At 43.9% G+C, this 20031-nt stretch overlaps 1 protein-coding gene across 1 annotated transcript in view; it reads right to left on the minus strand.

Moving 5' to 3' along the window:
• The window catches only part of LOC119658690 (trichoplein keratin filament-binding protein), a 167329-nt gene that overhangs the window by 9415 nt on the left and 137883 nt on the right, over positions 1-20031 (minus strand). The window lies entirely within an intron of this gene.

Consider the following 20031-nt stretch of genomic DNA (forward strand, 5'->3'; position numbering starts at 1 on the left):
AAGGATTCCAAGGATCATGTAAAAATATTGGTTCGAGTTTTTGGCCGCCAGCAGGACACCAATTACCACATCTAGAATAGCCAAACTCACTCTCGACGCCGCTCTTCAACGGGATTTTTTTTGGAGATTTATAATACTGAACGTTTCTAAAACCATATTGGGAGTAGATTTCTTATCACATTACAGATTTCTTCAGGACTTCCAGCAAAATTGTTTTTGAAATTCGACGACTCAGCTTACTTACCAAAGAGAGATGGCAGAATATACAATGCCACCCATCAAGACAATTACTGGAAAACTCCATATCATGACATCCTACTGGAATTTCCAGAAATAATTCGTCCAGACCGTTACAGTTCAATGAATTCCTTGATTGTACTCGTCTTGCTCCGCCTTACCGCACGTCGGACCCCCTACCTTGTTTTATCGCATGTACTTTGACTGCGTGACAGCCGCTGTCTGTCATGGTACAAACGAGAATAACAGTGGCAGCAACCACCAGCGATGTCGACATTGCCGCCGTATTCGTGAACAAGCCAGCATATCACCGGAAAATCGTGCGGACCAGGCATTTCGGGAGTATATATGTATATATATGTATGTCCTTGGTGGGGTACAACGCGTCAACCATACTTACGCGCTAGCGCTCGCGATTACATGAAATGCCCTTAATGTATAACCTATCCACTGCTACCTCCACCTTCTGATTACAGTGAGTAAAAATGGCAGGCCTGTGCGCCGACCAAGTTCTTCGTTTGGGATAGTGTCAGGCCAGTGCACTCCGATGATACAAAGTAGACAGGTATTGACAAAAGCTTGAAGCTGTTGGGTGACAGTGTTCACTTCAGTTCAGTTGACTTTCCATATGCTACTCTTATATAGCAACACAGAAACAACACTAGCATAGAACAGTCTCACCTAGATTTTGGCGTTGAGATAACTGCATTTCCAGATTTTAAACGAGGCAACAAAAGCGAATCTAGCGTTGTTAACGCGTTGAGCACCATCCAGTTTGATGCTACCGTCTACAGAAACCACCCTTCCCACATATAACAAGATGAATAATATTGGTGACAGGATGCAACCCTGGCGAACTCCGCTTTGATTATCAAAATCCTCCGACATTTTACCTCGGTGCAGCACATGACATGTGCTAACATATGTCGCTCTGATAATAGCTATAGTTTCCTCGGAATGCCCCTCCTGTGTAGAGCACCCCAGATACACTCGCTGGTTACGCTATCGAAAGCTTTCTGGAAATCGATGAAGAGCAGATGCAGTGAAGATCTGAACTCCGCGCACTGTTCCAAAATAATGCATAGGGTGTTGATGTGGTCAATGCAGGAGAATCCCGAGCGAAAACCGGGCTGCTCTCTGTCGACCAAGCTTTCGAGATGTTGTTTAATGCGTCCCAGAATTACTTTGCCTATTATTTTTGCAACGGCAAGACGCAGATACCTCTCCAATTGCCACACTCGAAATGAATCTCCTTCTTTGGGCTCTTAACAATCATCTCTTTCTTCCACTCTCTGGGAAAGGTTTCTTATTCTTCAAGATTTACGTACGAGTGGAAGCAGCAAATCTGCTGTAACTGTAAGTGGAGCGATAAATAGCTCTGAGAGGAGACCATCAAGCCCAGCGGCTTTACCCCGTTTGAGTGCATTGATCGCCGAAATGATTTCTCTTCTGCTTGGAGGAATAGTCATTTTATCCACAAAAGGAGGAACCTTACCAGATGTAATACGATCAAGAACCATGACAAAGCGTTCTTCTCATCTCTTCAGTTGCTTATAATCGTGGAAGAGAAGTCGACCATTGACGTCCTTCACAGGACTATCGAAAAATTTGCGAGCATATGCAACCTCTTGCATTGCGGTATACATTCCTGAAATCATTGCGATTTGCGGCAAATTTCCCTTCCCTGACAAGCGTAATAGAAAATGCTCTCTTGTCACTTCGTAAACGGTGAATTTCTCGGGATTTCACTCGGTATTGAAGTTCGAACGCGCCCTGCGAGACCAACGACGTGCGTAGCGCCCCAGAAAATAGAATTTTTGATGCCAGCCCAATATTCATCAACATTTTCAGGCGGGTTGGTTACTCAGGCATCTGCCATCCGATCAGCAAAATAGCTTTCCCACTGTCGAGCGGCAGCTGGGTTATACAAGCGGTCGATATTGAACTTAAGAAATGCGACTCTTCAACCCTCCAAGAACAGTATGGACAGTACTGTTCAAAACCCTAATCTACCAATAATTCGGAAAATGAGTCCTGTCCAAATTTCAGTTTGCACTTTTTAACCCCATACTTTTGTAACCAATTTCGAAAATAAGATCAGTTCGCCAAAGTGCCACTAACTGCTTGCGTGGGATTTTATAGTTCCCAACTGCATTTCATTTTAATCGATGTAGCTATTGTAGAAAAAGTGCGTGGAACAAAGGGTAAACCGATTTTGATGAGGTTGTGTTTTATACATGTACATGTCTCTACAAAGGAGACTGTAGAGTCCAAAAAGGATACTTTCAACGAAATAATGGAAAGAACCCTCGAAGCCTACCTCAGGTATCATCATACTTGGAAATTTTACCCGCCAAATAAGGACAGGGTCTGTATTTAGGCGGTACGTTTGGACCAAATTACTAATGACAATGGACTGTGGAGTATTCAATTAGCATTGTCACACGCAACAGATGGTGGCACTACCTAGTTTGTCCGGAGAGATGTCCATAAACAAGCACGGGTCTCTCCAGATAGGACCACTTTAAAAAAAAACACAACGTAGCACCTAAAAGTGGGAAACGAATGTACAATAACTGTAGCTATCAGATGTCCTGGATGAGGAACTTCACAACCAGCTAAAGAACATTATAATTCGTACCGTCACCTCTCCCTGGAACACAAGTTTGTCGTGGTGGGGGAGCCTGTAGTAGTTTACTACTATACTCAGGCTATCCACAACATGAATATGAAAACTTTAAATTTGGACACTTCAAGTGGTAAGAACACTCCAAGTGGTAAGAAGTCCCAGACTTCGAATTCATCCGCGATCGTAAGCAATCAGGTTGTGAGAGATGGACCTTGCATGCCTCACTAAAATTCAGCCACTAAGGAGGGGGGACTACAAGTTGAATCGTGCCTGTCAGAACCTTATCCTTCACCGTTCACCGGGAAAATGGAAGCAACCGGCCTGGACACCGTGAACCTGGGACGGCTTCCAGCCGACGGCAGAGAAAAACACTGCGAAAGAAGGTGAAGCTCCTTGGGAATGAGGATATGGACGTCTGTATCAACAGGTGCAATAATGTCAAGAGAAATCGGACGCAAGGAAGCGGAATCTTCGGCAAAAGATGGAGACAAACTGATAACCACAAGTGACCCACACTGGACGCAGCAGACTCTTCAATTAATAGTAATGGGTGCAAGAAGCGTAAGACCCACATCATCAGATCGAGTGCGATTGCAAATAACTACCGAAAGAAGCAGTTGTCGTGCTTCATATGCATGGAAAATCACCGTGTTTTTCGATGTCCGAAGTTAAAGGACAGTGAAAACAAAGTTGATATGTTACTCCATTGCCGTTTGTGGACTTTTTGTGGCTCCCATAAATACCGGAGGGAGGGGAGAAACCTCAAGCTTAAACATGTCAAATGCGAGATCGGCTACGGTCAACACGAAACAGTGCAACAGGAATCAGCAGAAGAAAGCTTACGTGGAAGAAAGCACTTTTCACCACGCCGAAAATTCGTTCTCTTTGGCTTACTCCAGCACAGTGCTCCCAACAGCTATAATAAAGGTCAGGGCAAAGGGCGATCATTTTTTCACTGTCCGCTGTTTCGTAGATAGGGAAGACCTTGTCCAGCAGCCATGACTCCACAGGAAGAGCACTAGTGTGGAAATCTCGGGAGTGGGAGGAGTTTCTGGTGGAAAAGTGTCCTCAATTGTTGGCCTAGCGATGCAGTCAGAGGACGGTGCAAAGCAAAACTAAGGCGCCCGTGGTCAAATGTATTACGAATGAGAGGAAGTTTGAGCCAACCTCGACCCCTTACGAGCAAAAGCACCCCACCATCTTAGGAAATCGTCAAGAGCCGGGTCGGAAAATGGATCAAAAGATGCACTAGATGCATCGTGGCAGTAGCATCCAGGCATCTGCTCTTCTGAAGAAGGAAAATGGGGAGAACAGGATACATCTGTTTCTCAGAACTCGAATCACTTCGTCTTACTGCACGGCGGAAGTAAAAAGCATTCTGCCTGACACCCAAGAACGGATAGAAGGGGGAAGAAGGACGATCAAACACTAGCGAAAAAGGTATGCTCGGCAGCTAGAGTAAGATGGGCAGTGGAAACCATTAAACCACTCAAATCACCCACAGTAGATAGCACTATCCCAATACTACTCCAGAGAGACCGTTAAGTAATCTTAAGATCTCTCCTAACAGTGGTAAGAGTTAGTAAAGCTTTGTTATATATATCAAGGCAAACGTAGTCTTTATTCTGAAAGTGGGTAAAAACGATCCTTTTCACCCTAAATCATTCAGAGCAATTTGTCTAATATCATTGGTACTTAAAACGGTGCAGATGGTCATAGACAACTCTATTAGAACTAACGTTCTAATGCGTAATACTCCACATCCATGTCAGCACCGTTACTGAGTAGGATGGTAAACCGAAACTACCTTGCATCAACTGATGGAACTAGTACGGCATGCTGTAAAATCAAAGGAAATAGCCCTCTGTGTGTTTTTGGGTATCGTAAGAGCGCACACACAGAGATACAAGGTTGCCTTAATCTGCCAGGAACTGCCGACACGGCAGATGGATGAGCGTTGGGGTCATTGGTTCAAGGGAAACGCACTTTGCAACCATCGGTAAGCATAGCTGCATATCTAGGGCGGAAATATACACCTTTGACAGATGTGCCACCTTTAAACTCGTAAGCAACTATAAGGGACAGAATATTGCTATTTTAACTGAAAGCCAAGTGGCTATTAAAGCAGTTAAGTCCTTTCAGGTAAATTCCAAACTGGTATGGCGCTCCGCTCGCTCAATAGGATCAAATGCTCTCGGTTCTAGGCCAATTTTGGTTAGAAAGCAATGAAACAACGGACGAACTGTGGAATTAGGTTAAGGTATTGAAAAATAAAGAGGGATAATTGAGGGAAATTTACTGGGCGAACTTATCAGCAATGGAAAAGCCCATGGTGCTCATGAGGGTATGGGACCCAAGTGCTTTAAAGATTGTTTAAACTTCGCCAGGACGATCATAGTGGGAATACACACTGATCATTGCATGTTAAGCTATGACCTCGGGAAGCTAGGGACATTTACAAGCACTGTCTACAGATTTTGTGGAAGTAGGGAACCTAATAAAGTTTCTGTCGATTTTAAGTTTAAACCATATTTGTAGTCTATAAGTATACTATAACCAGTAAAAGGGCAGAATAGCTCTTTTAGGACGCAGTGCGGCTTCCGTTGACAATATTATTATTAGTACTTTAAACCACTTCAGATCAGAGAAGACAATTTAAATTCAGATTGCTTCAAGAACTCATCAAACCAAGCCCAAATAATTCTTGCCACACGAAAAAAATCTCAAAAATTACGTGAAAATGACGTTCTGATGTCGTTTCCTCTCTTAAAGCAGCAGTATGCTGTCAGAATAGCCACTGGACAAATGCATTATTTAAGGTACTACTAGGGATTCACATAGCTTGAAAGGAAGACCTCAGCACAATGGTATATGGCTCGCTATTACATCTCCCGGACGAATTCTTTGACTAACAAAGTGCAAGTATACAGGCCCAATGTCACAAATAAGTTAAGACTGCGTTGTCGAGAGAAGAACTCGATCTCGAACCAACAGCAAGGGACCTTACTGACAATGTCCGCCCACGAGAACATGCTGTGGCAAACCCAATGAAATCTGACAGACGGGTTGGATTTTCTAATCGTTTCTAGGCAGAACTTCAGTAATTGCGTAAACCGCCAGCAGTTCGATAATCACATCACAAATTTGTAGCTGGGGTCACGAGAACACTCCGATTCTGCGACCGATATCATGACACATACAGCTGAATCATTGTAATTTCGTTCCATTCAATCACTGACAAGGGAATGCTAAAGTAGTGCTAATGAGTCTGGTAACTCCATCTGTACACTATTTATCTATTTCTGTCGTCTCAAACCATGGAACCCATGACCCCTCCATGAACCGTAAGAGTAAAAAAAAATCCATACGATACTTTTCTTTAATTGGTCCTTTTTCATCCTATAACAATGACACTAGAAAAGATAGTGAGACAAGCATTTAGTACCAGGTGAACTATCTGCGAAACAAAAGGCCCGAAAAACTGGCCATCGTTAATGTTTGAACAGACTGTTTACATAAATTTGACGGTGCAATGACCGAGTTGGTTGAATATCATGCTCTCAGTCTCGTTGCCCCAGGTTCGTATCCCGATTCATCATGAATGCTTGTACTCATCTTTATATTTGTCGCGGCCCTGCAGCCCTATCACTTGCACGGCATTAAGCGTGGTGATAATGAAACTGAAACAAAACAAAGCAATGAAAAAGGGACTTGAAAAAAAATCATCTACCTAAATGGGGCCTTACTCTGCATGCACTTCCTCCTTTCTTTGAAGAATAGAAAAGGAGCATCTTACACGGTGTAGTTAGAATGCCTCCTGAGGCAAACAAACAGGACTCAAAAGCTCAGATACTCCTTGTCACATTCTTTGGTTCGTTAGGTCACATTTCAGAAACAAGTTCTAAGGACTGAATTTCCTGAAGGAACTGCGTTGGTGTCCTGATTATTGAAATAGGTGAATAGTAAAAAAGTTGCTTGCGGGTCACAGCATTCAGTAGGATGTTTCAGTGTAATAGCTTCCGTAAATCCGTAAAAATTAATTCTACAAGTGAAGAAATCGCTTGAAATAACCAACCGTATCTAATGTCGTTCAACTGGCTTTTCACTTGCCTACACATGTGTGCTGGCCGTGCTTGCAAGGTCATACATATGTATATGGAGCATTATCCAACAACTCATTCGTGAATTTTTGAAAACCAGCTCGTACTACCAGCACTTGGCCTTCCATCCTAGTTTTCTTCCTCCCTTCAAAAGCATTCTATTGACAAACCTAACTATTTCACATGTTTAAATAAAAACAGCACCAACGGCATGTAACAGCATATTCCAGCTCCCACCATAGTTTTAATACAATTTCATTCTATATTTTATTCAGCGGACCGGAATAAAGTGCGGAGTTATGCTCATTGCTTGTTCTTTTGAAAGCTGCAAAAGGACACTTCAACTTGTACCCCTCGGGCATGTTGTAATCCTTGTTTGCTCTACGCAATTGCAATTTTTCTGAATTTGATTGTTCCTTTCTTTCATGAGGACGATTTGTGTGATGTAATGTAAATGGGGTTCTCAATGAAATTGTTCTCCGAGCTATATCTATTTTAAACCAGATTACACAATTGCATCATGACTGCAGCGCTTTTTCCAGGAATCAGGGATTATAATGTTATTCAAGAGGAATTTAATATAAAATTCTCGATTTAATAATAGATTGAGAGGAAAACTCTGGAAAAATCACTTCATGCGAAGAGAAAACAAAGCTTTTTCATGTTAGTTTTCCCGCTGATTAATAGATGTTAAAATCAGGAAGTTGGACATGTACATGAATATTAGTCCCAGGATAATTTGATGCCATTTTATCATGAACAATTTATTTAGTCCGCCTGACTTCTAGATAATATTCATAGAGTATCCGGATAGCTTTACAGGAGGACCGCGGTTCAAATCTCACTTGTCGTGTTTTGCGAAAAAAAAAGAGTGTATAACACCTACGAGCCGCTTCGGTCATGTTGCTCCCAGTACAGAGGTGAGGCAGCCTCTGGTGAGTTGTCTCTGTCCTGGCACGAACCCGTAGCCGTCTTCCTCCCTCTTTTGATTTTTGAACTTTGGGTGTTAAACCCAAAAAGAGGCGTTCGTGGACCATAAAGAGTGGGAGTAAGTTGCTCTCCATTTGGTCCAGCCCGACATCAAGTGGATACGGACTTAGAACTCCTTAATCACTAAACAAAATAATGAATTATGTCCAGGCCTTTCTGCTTTTCGACAGGATAAATTTTGTAATCTGTTTACTGGCAGGAAAAGTTTGATGTGTCAACCGGTATTTAGCCTCTACCACTTGTCTTTATGGGAAGTTTGTTTACAGGTTTGATAGCAGCTTTTCCAAATGCTATAGACAGTCAAAGTGCTGGTTACAGGCTGATTCCAGGCAAGACTGAAAGTTCTTTTTTTAAAGCATCTAAGATTTCCCTTTAACAAACAATCAGGAGATCGTGCATTCCCAATCTTATGTAGGTAAGACTAAAAACCGCCGCGGCACCCCTTAGAAACTGGATAAAGAAATAGTCTCAGCATGCTTCCAATTCAACACGCCCCTAAGTTGCCAATTTGTCGTGCAGTCCATCTGCCTATTGTCTTATTTCTCCAAGAGAGGCGCCACTCATTTAGTGTACGTTGCCATCCTTCAGGAGCGCCTATATATGGTTTTACGCACCTTATTAAAAAGGACAACGAAAATCACTCCCACAATCACCATCAAAGCCAGAGACAGTGCGGTTGGTAAACGCCACCCACGAAGCTCCGCGACTCTATACTTGCGTAAAGTGCTTACAATATATCTCCTTGCCAAAAGCATCAGCCAATACCTCCGCGTCGTAGAGCAAAACCAACTATGTTGTACTCATTAGAAAACGTGGCCTGCTAAACATAGGACATCCCATGTTTGACATTAGTCGAAATAGCGCCTTGTCCGCTGCTGTTTTGATTTGCTCGAAAAAAGGCCATTTTTGAGTCGAGCATCACTCCAAGGTACTTGACCATTGGTTTTGACTCGATTATCGACTCGCCGGTTAAAATTGGTCCCGTCTTAGGATGGATCCCTGCGATACCCCCCACGTGACCTCCATCCTCCTTTGATCTTGCAGCGTCTCATAGAGTGGGGAGCGGTTTGTCAGATAATCCCCCAAAATCCATAAGAGATAGCTCAACAGGTGGAAAGTCTTGTCTAGCGTACCAGCAGCAAGCTTCGCTTCTGTTTATTGCCGAATCTCCTTTTGGCTGATTTATACTCTATCAAGGTGGTATATGCCTCCTTCTGAGTCCTTTAAGCATTATGTCAAGTGGTGGAGTTTGTCATACTCCCTCCGGAGCTCGGCAATTTCCGCCGTCCATTAAAACATAGCTATGCGAATTTACGACAGAATCAGCTGCAGCGGCATCACCCCCAAGAGTACCTTTTAGCGCGGCAACACCTGCTCCATGAACTTCGACAAATATCCCGGTGTTCACCTTAGTGACGTTGAAAGTACAGAATGAGCGCCAGGGCGGCGTACAACGAAATGTTGCGTCAACCACTTCGAACAAAAGTCCGGCATAGTCTCATTCGGTGTTAGATAGACTCTGAGAAACCTTAGCCCTAAATACCGAATCCAGACAAAATCATCCCCTCGGCATTGTGTTAGAACCTAGATGGCAACGATACCTGACATGTCGGGGTGCGTTGAAGATGAGTCCTTGGTGCTGTTCACTGATGAGCACTTGATCCGCTTTTATCTTGACAATTAATTACGCTAACAACTCATGACCGGTTGCACTCCATGTGCCCATAACCTGTAACATCTGGTGAGGCAGTCCGAATTCGTATCCTACATGCTACCCAATCAATTCTGATTGTCCCACTTTTAAGAAATTTTCTTGCATATTGCTCCAAAACTTCAACCATAACGAGTTTCTGGCGTCGAAAGTTCACAGGGGTGGTACCAATTCAGGCATAGTTACCTCGTTACCTCAGGACATTCACACTTGGTGGTCTTTTGCACTTCCTTCTTTTTGTAAGGCAGTCAAGATCTCGGATTTGCAAAGAGTTTGCTTTCCCAGTGGCCCCTTGACAGCTTCACAAAACGTACCTTTGTTTGTTGTTTTCGGATCTAATTCGACGAGGACACCACTACCCTTTGTTTTCCGAATGGAAGACTTCGGAGGAGCAGCTCTATCATCAGGCTTGATCCTAGAACGGATTTTGCTGCAAAGGTCTTAAAGGCTTAATAGGTAGAGGTGGCGGTCTAGGCCTCCGTCGTCTCCCCAACTTTTCTTTTGGTGCTACACGATTCGTGTCCATCTTAATTTTAGGCAAAAGTATTTCCGGCGGGGTTGTTGCCCCTCCGCCTTCTGCTTTTGAGCCCTCGACACTACCTGAATGAAGTCTCTGTCAAATGCCCCTTCTGCCACTCGTTTTTTCTCCAATGGACTCTGTAACGAGCGGTTCCTTCTGCTTTTTGTACATCTTCTGTTGCTCTCCATGTTCGCCTGTAGAAGGAAATGCGATCAAGAAGTTCCCCTAGTTCTATAAATGTTTCAGACCGCATGCGCTTCACAACTGCCGCGTATTTCTTGATAAGTCTTTCCTCTTCGGCTTTCGAAAGAAGTCATCTGCTCAGTTTCAGCGGTTTCCGCTGTGCCTCCTTCCAGAACAGCAGCATTGCGTGGTGCTATTTGGGTTGCCATCTTCATGCCGGGTGCCGCATCACCTTGCGAGTCTTCTTCTTTATTTGACTGTGTGCATCCTGATGGCTCGTCGGGCATTTCAGCCCTTTGCTGCCTCCTTCGGTAGGTGCTGGGGCGAGTGACGCATTTTGATGCTGAGCACAAACGTAACCAACTCAGTCTCTATTCCCACTATCCTCACTCGTATTGTCTGTATTCACCATGTAAGTTTTTACCACTGCACCTTGCGCAAGGGAGCAGACCACAATAGTTAAGAATGGGCTTCGAAAACCCAGTACCGGCGATTTTAGGGAGTGGGCAAGCGGCCGTCGATATCCAACGACCGCAGTGCCTTTGTAGTGGGAAACTTGACTGAGATGCAAAGCGGATTCTTTTTGTAAGAGCTCAATGCTCAAGGTCACCACAGAAGGCCACATTACCTGTAGTCGAGATTCATCGCGGGATACGGAAGGGAACTTAGATAGTCCCATGATACACAGTAATACTGTTATTGAAAAAGACGAACGTAGAAGGCATCAAACTGAAACAGTTTTACTTTCAATGAGAAAACGCATAAATGAATTCTGTCAGTTCATCAATAAGAGGCGGAATATCTACTATATTAAGGCGGTGGGGGAGATAAACGACAAAGCGTCATGTAACAGTCACGCGAGAGACATAGGTGATGCTTTCTGAACATAACGTAAAGGCAAACGCCCTAGGGATGGAATAAATGAACTCTTTGGTGCCCTACAGGAAGCCAAAAAGAAAAAAGCCTCTTGTATGAAGAAATCTAAGCCAGTGAAAGTTACGAGTAGTTCTTCGATTACGGCCCCAAAAATAGCAGAAGGAGAGTTTTCACTGTCAGGTGCAAAAGGTGCAAGGTGAGCAAGCAGAAGTGAAAGCTCGAAAGCCACAGATACTAATCGAGTGCGAAGACCTAAACGAGGGTACACCACGAGAGGATATCTATGTTGAAGCTGAAGCAAGTGCGATCAAAAGGGTGGAGAAGGCGTATGGAGGTACACAGACCGCTATTATTAACTTGTCGGTAGAATTAGGGGTTTAAACTGTTGACAGCGGGGAAGGTAAGAATAATGCCTCGGTTTCGGACATTTTGTAGCAACATGGGCTAGTGAGCACGGTAGATCGAGAAGGTGAAGCAAGTGTGGAGAAGCCACCTTATCAAGATGCAGGCAGACAGACAGAGGATTTTGTTTTACAAACAAAACCTTAAAAAGAGAAATGGCCGACCAGTACGTGGTCGTGGAGGTGGTGACAAGTGCCCGGCATATAAGACGGGGCTGAATCGTAGGGCTAAATGAGGTTAATACAAATCAACCTCCACCATTGCGAGGCAGCACAAGACTTGCTCCCGCAAACCATTCGAGAGTCGAATGTGAACGTGGCGTAATCTGTGAATGTTGCCGAAATTACGGGAGCGTTACGTGGGTGAAGGACTCATCTAGAAACGTGGCGATATGGGCATTCAACAACAACAAAATCAACGGCGTCCATATCTACAGCAGCTACGCTCCTCCAAATCCAATATTAGCGCAATATGAGGAGATCTAGACGGCTTGGTGTTAGACGCTAGAGACCACAGCCACAAAATCATTGCCGGCGATTTCAATGCGTGGGCCTTAGACAGGGGAAGTCGAGTGACGAACACCGGGGGTCAAATCTTACTTGAAACCTTCGAGAAGCAGGACATCCTACTAGTCAACGTTGAATGCGAGCCTGCATTCCGAGGTAGAGGACAAGGCTCAATCATCGATCTGACTCACCTCAGTACCTCATTGGCCACCCACAGTGACCATCAGGTCATTTCTCTCGACATCAGAAACAGGGGAGGCGACGGTCGGGCAATCAACAGAAATGGAAAAACCAGGATAGCTGGGGGTCCAATAGAGGAAGAGACATTCCTGGCGAATTTAGCAGGAGATCACGGTGCTGGAAAAACTGAGCCAGTTGTATCAGCGGGTAACTGAGGCATGCGAAAATGCCGCAACGGAAGTTTCACCACAGCAGAAAACCAAACAATTGGTGGAACCAAGAAAATTCGCTGAAGAGAGCATCGTGTCTGCGAGCGTGGAGACAAGGACAAGGACAAGAAAGAAGCCATAACACTGGCAATCGGAAAGAATACCGCGATCTTCGAAGTAGCCTTAAGAAGGCTTCGCGGAAAAGTAAGCGAAATTGCTATAAGCAGTTGTGCCTTGAGGCAAATACGAATCCGTGGGGCGCTGCGTACAAGGTTATAATAGACAATATGCGTGAACCCCAAGTCATGTACCCACGAATCTTGCTCAAAAGAATCGCAATCCTTATCGTGGAGCAGAGAAAAAGTGGACCTCAGCCAACGGTTCAACAGGACATCCTCTCAATCCCCAAGGTGACGGAGAAGGAACTACGAAAAATCTGTGGACAAATTGTGGATAATAGGACTTATTCCCCAAGGCTCTGAGTCCCTGCTTTGAAAAATAACGTAAGATGGAATACTTGACCCTCGCGTGCCAACGTATATTAGTTTTGCAGAGGTGTTGGTGATGATACACCCCAAGGACGTAGAAGGGCGGAAGAAAAGACGGAAGCGATCCTTGTTAACAATTGTAGAAAAAACAATACTGTCAAAATCCGCGTAGGTAATCACGAGGTCATTAGGTACTTGGGGATAATGATCGATGCCAAGTTCAGCTTCAAGGGGTATTTAGTTAATGTCCGAGTAAAGTCGTAATCAATATTAAGTTCAAAAACTCTCTGGCTACTTATTCCGGGGATGATCAAATCCATCCTGCTATATGCGACGTCCGTCTAGGCGGGAGTACTGGAAAAAGCTATGAGCCGGAGAAGTGTCGGCCATCCTGAGAGAGTGGATTCCACTGCATGATGTAGCCAGCAATGCAATTGTCGCCCTCTTAAGCTGTTAGCTACTGCCACTTCCTATCACAGTTGGTACTAGTGTACGCTGACCGAATTGTTCGATTGAGACAGTATCAGGCGAGCGCACTTCGAAGATACGGCGCGGGCAAATATTGACGAAAGCTTGGAGCTTGTGGGTAACAGTGGAGTCACTTTCCATGCGCTACTACCATATAACAACACAGAAAGAACACTAGCACAGAACAGTCTCAACTTGATTTTAGCGTTGAGATAACTGCATTTCCAGATTTTGGATAAGGCAGCGAAAGCGGATCTAACGTCGTTTCCTCTACAAATTGATCGACGCTTTCGATGCTCTGCTCGTTAATGCACATAGCGAGAGTGCGATGACCCGTCAGACTGAGAACCTTGGCATTGTTGGTGTTTATCTTAACTCTACTCGACTCTCTTTCCAAATCCATTTGACCAAGGCCCATGACTAGACGAGAGAACAAAGAGGCGACATCAGTGTAGTCGAGGTATTTGAGGAAACATGTCATCCTACATTGAATTCCTCCACGTCCTTCAACTAAAACAGCATGAAAAATGTCACCGATATTTTTTCTTCTTGCTATCGGTGACATTTTTCATGCTGTCTTGGTTGAAGGATGAAAATCTGGCGCACTCCGCTTTGGACCTCTAAATCCTCCCAAATTCTACCACCCTCCAAATGGGTGCTCTTCTTCGGGATCTTGACGGACATCCCCTTCTTCTAGTCTTTGGGAAAGATCTCGGATTCCCAAGATTTCTGTACGAGTGGAAGCAGCCGATCAGAAGTAACTGCAGGTGCAACGATAAATAATTCTGAGAGGATAACGTCAAGCCCAGTGGCTTTACTTCATTTGAGTGCATTGATGGCGGAAATGGTTTATCTTCAACTTGGAGGAACAACCCGTATCCGCATATTACGGTGACTAGCCAATTCATCCACAAGAGGAGGAACTCACCGGATGTAATACGGTTAAAAACATAGTGGTTAAGTTTGCTTCCCACCTCGTCAGTTATTCATCATCGTGGATGAAAAGCCGAAAAGCGACAGCTGGGTCATACAAATAGTCGATGTTGAACTTGAGAAGTGGCAGCTCTCTAACCCTGAGAGAAGTGGCAGACGCAAAGCGCAAGCAAACGTAAACGACCATCAGAAGTAATCCCTTTCGAGGCCAATGTCGATGTTTGGCAGATCCAGGAGGCAGCTCCAATATATACTGTCCATCGCGAAGTAGTCGATCTGATCGTACGGTGTCGATCAGTTGAAACCTTATAGCAGGTTCTGTGCTCGAACAATGCGCCACCAACGAGGAGGTGGTGGAAGTTGAAGAAATCCACGAACCTCCAATCATTACCATTGCGGTCCTCAAGATCGTGTTTCCGCATCATTTGTCCGAGCAAGCTGTTTCCAGAGCCCACGTTGGCATTCAAATCACCCATCACGATCACAATGTCACCCCCTTTAGGAAGCCTCCTCTGAACTACGTTTAGTTGATGCGTAGCAGTGTACAATTGTGATGCTTCTTAACCTGAACCGGAAACTTGCAGTTAGAAGTCTCTCAGAAACGTTCTCCCATTCCCCCGATTCGAAAAAATCCCACGACTCTCCCAAATGTGATACTACACCTGGACGTCTGGAGCTATTATGCCTCATTGTCCGAGATTTATGACTGAAAAAGGGTAATGCAAGGGACGCGTGTTCTACTGGTGCTGCTGAAGAGCCTCCCCGTGGTCCCGTCGGGGTATGGGCGGAAAAGTGGAGTTTGTTTTAAGAGGCGAGAATTCCACAAACTGCTGCAACGTGGCACAGCAGTGTCTTTTCAAGATTTCCACCTCCATCCATAAAAAAAGCTAAATTACTTTATAGTATGCATTTGGGCTTATTTCAGATCATGAGTGCGGCATATTCAGGCTTTTGCTGAGTACACTCTGTGATCCAGTTTACAGTACAATACGACGAATAGTTCTTTTGATAGTCACAATAATACTAATTCGTGAAGATGTTGTTTCAAAAGATAATCGTGGGATTGTAAAGCCTTCTAAATGGCCTTCCCCTATAATTTTTTATTTGCGTTTTCTAAAGGTCAATTGATTTTTTGTGGTTATTTTTGAATTGCGTTTACCTTGTTCCGAAAAAATCCCCTTTCTGTATGGCTTACTTAAGTGGAAACTTGTTTGTAAACTTAGCAAGGTGATTGCTCCGTGAACTATTCAGTGGCAGAAGCTGCATTGTTATTTATTAATTGAATTGAGAAAAATTAGAAACTTAAAATAAGAGACGGCGTTATACCACCAAACTACTGGAAACCGTTGATAAAATATCTATCAAATGCTGTGACTTAGTTTCCTTACCTTGCCCACACTATTAACCCTGCCCTAATTGATTAAATTTCAAAGCAATTCTAGCTATTCAGTGAAATTTCTGTTCACGGTGTCTTGCTAAAATTATAAGATAACAATCATGGGCCCAAATTTCGAATTGATTCTAAGTATGTAGAAAAAAACTTATAATCTATCTAATACTTTGAAGCACAAGTGCACATGTGTGCGTAGATAGTGAAAAATCCCCGTAAGTTAATCATGTGTGAGCTCGTCCAATTATTTCCGAAAGGCAACCTGTTTTGGTTCACATGGAAAGTAATTAAATGGAACAAATTAGTTTGGATTATACAAGCAGAAATAGCAAAAGTACATTTATTGATAAAATATTAATAGTTTGATTTGATAAATGTAAATTTCCGAATATTATCCCAAAAAATTGTTCGTTTAGCAAACCATTGTTTTCATTGAATGCTAACTGCGTTATTTAGGGGTTAAAATTTAAACAAATTTGAAAATTAGATTGAAAACTCAAACGGAACGCTTTTTTGTGATGAGCCCGAATTCGGAGTAAAATCTTGGGCCATTACTGACAACCAGGTGCGCAGAAGTACACTTCACTTTAGAAAAATTGACAACTTTTGATCACTCGGATCTGCCAGCATCTACGTATGTTCAGCTGTCCTAGTCAATTCAGGAAGGTAAAGAGGTCTTAAGAACTTGCCCCTTTCTCACGTCACGCATCTGGAGTTCCACATCACTAGATGTAACACAATTCACAATCACGGAGAAGTCTTGTTTCTATCTCTTCAGCTGCTCCTAAATAGCCCTTAACATACTTCATGGGACCACATAAAAGCTTACAATGCGCGTTCTTTAGTGATACTGTACACTGTGGCGAAATAGGTGTTATTCCGAGCAGCTTCCTTCAGTTAAGGCACTTCTTGTCTCCAGTAATGCAACCATCAACAAAGCTCTCAGCTCCTTACGTACATCTAACCGCATCAACTTCCGAAGTCAGGAGGACTAGTAATATCCTTTTAGGGAAAGGCAGTTTTCATGGTAGTTCAATGCTCATCAATAGTCTCGGGTGAGTTACCTGCAGTTGCCCGAGCAAGATATTGTCGACTCCCCCTTGGCATTCAAATTAACTATCAACATCACAATGTCACATTTATGAAGCCTCTCCTGAACTGCGTGTAATTACTAATAGAAAGCATACTTGCTTGCCCACTACATCGAAAATCGCTTCTGAGGGCGATTCAACGTAAGTACCTGGCTAATCGTGGTTTAACATAAATACACGGATTGATTTGACGACCCAATCAGATCCCCGCCATAACTAGCATACTGAGCGCAGACTCAGTAATCATACCAGTGGATGCGGGACTTATCTAACATCCCTGCTGCAACGAAGGTGTACGGCCACGGAGTTGTACAATGCAACCCCATGATTGAACCCCCAAGGAGCTTTGCCCGCCATATCGACCATAAAACCACCATGAAATTCCCACAAGGGTCCAACCATAAATAGCCGGGCCAAGAATACATCCTCTAGGAATTCTCCTGGAGTATATACTCTTAGTAGACCATCGCGATTTTCATAGTATCAGATAACCTCCCGCGAGGCTTCGTGACGAGAGCTACCTCAGATCAGTCCCTTGCAGATCCGGATCCGATCCGCCTCCTCGATTACGTGGGGACGGCACTGCTCAACCACTTGACTGAAATTAGCCTGGTGTGGAGAACTGCCACGAAACCTTTCCATCAGTAAACCATCACTCTGCATACAATACAACACAAAAGATGTCAAAAGACAATACCAACATAAATTATGCGGAACTGGTGGCTGTCCATCACCGCCACTATGGCCATTCAACCATTATACTGTAGACCATAACTCGTCAAAGGGCAACAAATCCCAAACTCGAAATCCACTATAAACCTTTCTCTAGGAGACATACATTTTACGTACTCATCTCTGAACCAAGCTATTGCACTTTCCTTCCATCTAATCTGGCATTTATATAAAACCCTGTAATCTAACAAACTCGTGATCCTGTCGGCGATGCCGCGCTGGACTACCTCTAAATCAAGATGAGGAACATCCAACAACACTTGCATGGCATCAATTGAAACAATATGACATACGAAGGCACACTAGCAACACCACTCACAAGCAGCCGTAGAACAGTCTCCTGCCCACGGTCATCGCAAACTCATAAAACATAGGGGACCCACACGCATAACACATGTCAAAGAGTCCGACATATATAGATCTAGCAATTCTCCTGCTTAGACTCCATTCGCCCTGAGATCTCAGCAGCATCTGAGCATCTGAGATCGACTGTGACTCCTCAGTATAAAACTTTTCTCCGGTAGCCCCATTCAACTTGATAAGCGACGAACGACTTAAATCGTCTTTGAGCAACATCGTGATGGATTTCTCCGTTGAAACCGTGAGACCGACTTTAAGAGACAACGCATTAACGATGCCCATGAACTCAGTACCCCCTGCTCAGCTCAAGTTGGATGTTCTACTCAACAAGAATGAGGCCCCCATACGCAGAAGTAACTCATCGAACCACTGAACTGTGTGCAGCACTGCACAATTGTTGTGTTCTTTAACCTGGACCGGAATTTTAATGTCAAAAGCATGTCAGAAGACGGGGCCCAGGTTATGAGAACGCACCTTCTGATAGTCTTCAGCCGCAATACCACTTCGGATTCGGGTCTGTTGCCGCTTGGTTTTCCAGACTATCAAAGCACAGGAGAAGAATACTTTCCAGGGTCCCTCCATTTCACTTCGCTGAGCCCAGAATGTCCAGCTCATATAACCAGAATTCGCGCTCGATTTGGAGAAGACCGTTGCCGAGGAAGGTCTGCATAGGGCCTCAGAGGAAAAATCCGGCCCAGGTTGAAAATTATGCGGAACCCTTTGTTATCCCTTCAAATTTAGCTATTCCGGTGTGCATTTCGGGCCTCTGCGAGATTTTAAGGCCCAGGAAAACTGGCCTCTTCTTCTCCCCTCTTCTCAGGGCTGAGGCTGAACCACCAAGAAATAAACCACACATCTGCGTTCGGTATCATCCTAGCCTGGGTAATACCGTTACTGGATGTTTTCTAACAAGTATAATTCAAGGGCCACTTACATTAAATTTAACGTTGACAATGGGAGGAGTCACAAGATTAGACAGACTTCCGCATCTTGGAAGCGAATCGATAGACGAAGATATTGGAGGCTCTACTGAACGCTGAAAGCGATTGTAAGCATAATATCCTTGAGCTTGGATACCGTACGAAATTCCGGCAAGTTAAACGAAGTGTGCACAGTGAAGAAAGGAATTAATTATTACGCTGATCAGGGAAATATATACTACATTACGAAACAACTAGCATGTGGACGTAAATCTTTCGATGGTCCTCTGAGGGATGTTTACGTATGACTCCTCGTCCGAGCTGAAGAAGGAGCACTTCACCGTGGTCCTTGAACGAATCACTGCAGACCTGGTTCTTCCACTGGTAGAGGGGAGAATTCGAGAGTGCGCGGAGTCTAGATCGTCGCTGCCCTTACTCTTAATCGATTTCGAGAAACGCTTGCTGCGTTTTGCCTTTTCCCTATACCCTTATGAACAGACTGGTCAACACCTTTTTGCATACTGCTCACACATGGACAAGACCCTAGAGAGAAAATTCGGGTCCCTCCTCCTTCTCGACGGACCAGAATGCGCAGACTCCAGAAACTGATATTCATGAGGTCAGTTCTTATGTGGGGCATTGTTAACGCTTCGATTGTCAATCCCGTTTAGTCGCCTTTTACAAGCAGTTAATCTTGTGGGAATTCGTAAAACAATCCCCCGTCCGCAAAGACCACAAATTTGCGAAGGTATCAAAAAAAAAAAAAAAAAAAAAAACAAGAAGTATACGTGAATCTTTAACATAGGTTTAAGTAGGCCATATGCGCCACTAAGCGACAATGCTTGAAGGAACTTTACGCGAAGGTAGACCAAAACCTTCGGGGAACAGCGTAGAGTGATGTTATGAATAAGATAACACAACTTACCTGCCCTCATCTTTTTCTCGATATAGTAATGGCGCTCTTCTCCCTGCATAAAGGAGAATGCAAAAAGTATAAACAAGAGTTGGACGTCTTCACCATACTTGCGGTAACTAATGAGGAACTTGCAAAGATTTGCCGGAGAATCGATGATAAGACTCCCGGATGAGACATGACTCTCAATAAA

Source organism: Hermetia illucens, chromosome 6, assembly GCF_905115235.1.
Source record: "Hermetia illucens chromosome 6, iHerIll2.2.curated.20191125, whole genome shotgun sequence".
Classification (NCBI taxonomy): domain Eukaryota; kingdom Metazoa; phylum Arthropoda; class Insecta; order Diptera; family Stratiomyidae; genus Hermetia; species Hermetia illucens.